The sequence below is a fragment of the Meleagris gallopavo genome, chromosome 21 (assembly GCF_000146605.3).
Source record: "Meleagris gallopavo isolate NT-WF06-2002-E0010 breed Aviagen turkey brand Nicholas breeding stock chromosome 21, Turkey_5.1, whole genome shotgun sequence".
NCBI classification, from domain to species: Eukaryota; Metazoa; Chordata; class Aves; order Galliformes; family Phasianidae; genus Meleagris; species Meleagris gallopavo.
This window is the reverse complement of record NC_015031.2, coordinates 153,975-156,840: the sequence shown is the minus strand read 5'-3', so window position 1 is coordinate 156,840 and position 2,866 is coordinate 153,975. Positions and strand designations below refer to the sequence as shown.

General features: G+C 45.2%; 1 long non-coding RNA gene across 1 annotated transcript; it reads left to right on the top strand.

The window, feature by feature from the left end:
- Nucleotides 1-16: 16 nt before the first annotated feature.
- Nucleotides 17-2,860, top strand: LOC104913846. The gene is made up of 3 exons (XR_795661.2): nt 17-341; nt 716-1,494; nt 2,683-2,860. It is a non-coding gene; the product is annotated as an uncharacterized LOC104913846 (long non-coding RNA).
- Nucleotides 2,861-2,866: the final 6 nt, after the last annotated feature.

The following is a 2,866-nucleotide window of genomic DNA, read 5'->3' as shown; positions in this document are numbered from 1 at the left end:
AAAAAAAATTGTCTGTTATTTTTTGTTTGTCGTTTTAGTAAGCTTTTAAGTGACAGTTTAAGCTATTTTATTTGCATAGCAAGGGAAGAGGAGGACATGCCTGATCAGTTACTGCATTTCTCCTCCCACCAGTGCCACTCCATTGTTCGTGCTTGCAACCCTCTGGCCCAAGCTCCAGAAACTCTCTGACTCATTGGTCTGATGAAAAGACTGAGTTCTACAGGGAAAAGAAATAGGAATAGTGAGGAAGAAGGGGCTGCAGAAAAAAGACAGAGTGAAGAATGGAGAAGAACTGGGAAGGAGAGCAGAAGCTGAGGGTCAGCGGGGATCAAAGGAAGGAGGTAGGACTTGGCATTCGAAGAGCAGTAGTGATGGGAGAGGGGATTGGGAGTGGAATGAGAGACCTGAAGAGCAGAGGTTAGATCTGTCTGCATGAGGAGAGCAGGAGAAATGAGAGTGAAGATTAATCCAACTGCTGGCACTCTGCCTGCTCTCAGTGCTGCGTCCGGCTGATCAATGGCTCAGAAATACCTGCCCTACTGCTACAGGCTTTCGCAATTAACTTCTTCTGAAGGAATGTTAAGCATTCTGTCTTTCAAAACGTGACGTTTTAAAATTTTAAATCTTCTTTTTTTGTTTTTTTTTTTTTGAAGTTTATTATGGAAATAATGATTGGAAGAGTGAAATACGTTGCATTTTTTTCCCGATGTAACAGATTCCCTTATCTGAGTATGAGAGGTGACTCTTTTACCTGGCAGCAATGATGAGAAAAAATACCCAACACTGAAAGGAGACACGAATGGGATAATGTTAGAAAATCAGAAGGCAGTTTGGAATCGATCCTTAGAAGGTAAATTAGATTCACGGGTCCCTTCCAGCTCTGGATATGCTGTGATTCTATGAAGTGCCTGTAAGAATATGCACGTTCTCTTCAAAGGAACGTCTCTAAGGACAGATTTTGCTCTCAAGTACAGTGTAAAAGGTTCTTACCTTGGTAGGAACAGCCAGAGGCAGTGGTAAGAAGAGAAGGGGCACCAGGATGATGACCAGGTATTTCCTGAAGGCAAAAACCACCTGCCAGCAGGGAGCCATGGTGGAGCTGGCCCGGTGCTGAAAGGCCCAGCACTGCTCCCGGGGACTATATAAACACACAGCAATATTAAACATTGACCTCTGGCAGCTGGGTGTTGTTTTTGGATGTAATCAGAGAAAGAAGGAAGAGAACAAAGAAGGGAGGGGACAGCAAAAGAGTGTCAGATCAAGAACTTTCTTACAACAGCCTTTCTGATAACCCGTAAATCCGGGAGAAGATTAACTCCTTGCGCCCAAGTCGTTCTTCAAAAGCATCCTGAGAGGTCCTTCACTTTGTGCAAGTGTTGATCTTTCGTCACTCCTCCTTTCAGCAGGTATCTCCCATTAAAAAAACAACAGAAACCTCACAACAACTTTCTTCTACTCCGTTTAAAGGGTGAAGGTTCTGGCCACCCGGAACAGGTCGGTATGTTATACAAAATGCCTTGGGCTAAAGAGGGAAAGTAATAACTCCTTCTGACTTGGCCTGTTGTGTGTGAATGCATTGGGCAAGGCTTGGCTACAGTATCAAAAACTGCAAGCATCAGGCTATGGGTTTTTCACCTTTCCTATCTATCAGGTTTTTTAGGCGCAGCTGTGGTAGCTCATAGGGCAATTATTATTATTATTATTATTATTATTTAAAGTGAATTTGGGAAACCTGGGAAATTGGTGGCAATTTTGGTCCCAATTGCAAAAAAAACTTCCAACAGTGAATTATTTGATTCTGTAAGTAGACAGGAACTGAGTGGAAGCTGTTAGCTCCAAAGGGAGCATCCTGCTAATGACACCTGGGTGTCTTTATTTGGTAGACCATGCCTGTGTAGCTTTCAGATAATGGTGATGTTTCCATTTCGTTGGTATTAATTGTCACAGCTCTGTTTATAGCTTGGTCAAGCAGAGAGAGAAGAGAAGCAAAGACCTTGGGTCATCTGGTGGTAGCTCCACCAAAAGCTTCTGGTGGTTTCTCTTCTCCAAAGAGTGGTGATGCTTTGGCACAGCTGCCCAGGGAGTGCTGGGATCCCCATCCCTGAAGGTGTTTGAGAGCTGTGGAGATGTGGCACTGAGGGATGTGGGCATGGTGGAGTTGGACTGGGGCTGGACTTGGAGATCTGAGAGGTCTTTTCCAACCTGAATGGTTCTGTGATGCTGTGGTTAACACTCCCTCAGTGGTGTTGAAGGAGTGATGCCAGTTTACATTAACTTGGGACTACTCCAGTTTATGTAAACGGGTTAATCTCATACTCTGAATTGTGTTTTTAAAGTGTTGATTTAAAGCACTTGGTCTTTGTTTACAGATCTGGTCTTCGAGGCACCAAACCCTGATTTAGATTGGATAAAAGGAAAAGGTTGTTTAGGATAAGGGCGGTGAGGCATTGGCACATACTGCCCAGAGAGGAGTGGTGCCCATCCTTGCAGTCCCGGGGGTCAGGCTGGAGGGCTCTGGGCACTGATGGAGCTGTGGGTGTCCCTGTGCATTGCAGGCACTGGGACCAGACGGCTCCTGGGGGTCCCTTCCAACTCCAACCACTCTGTGATCCTATAAAACTAATCAAGCTGATTACACGTTTCTAACTACCCCATTTCCCAGGTTCTAACGTATTTTCCCAGGTTCTTGTGCGTCTAAATGGTTGACTACAGCTCGAAGATCAGCACAACACCAAACTGGGAATCGAAATATCTTTAATCACTGCTCAGAAACCCACAAGCAGGGACCCCCGTCAACGCAAGAAGACGCACGAAAGACGAAAACCCGCAAAAGCAGCGCTTCCCTCGGATCCTCCCCACTCCCATC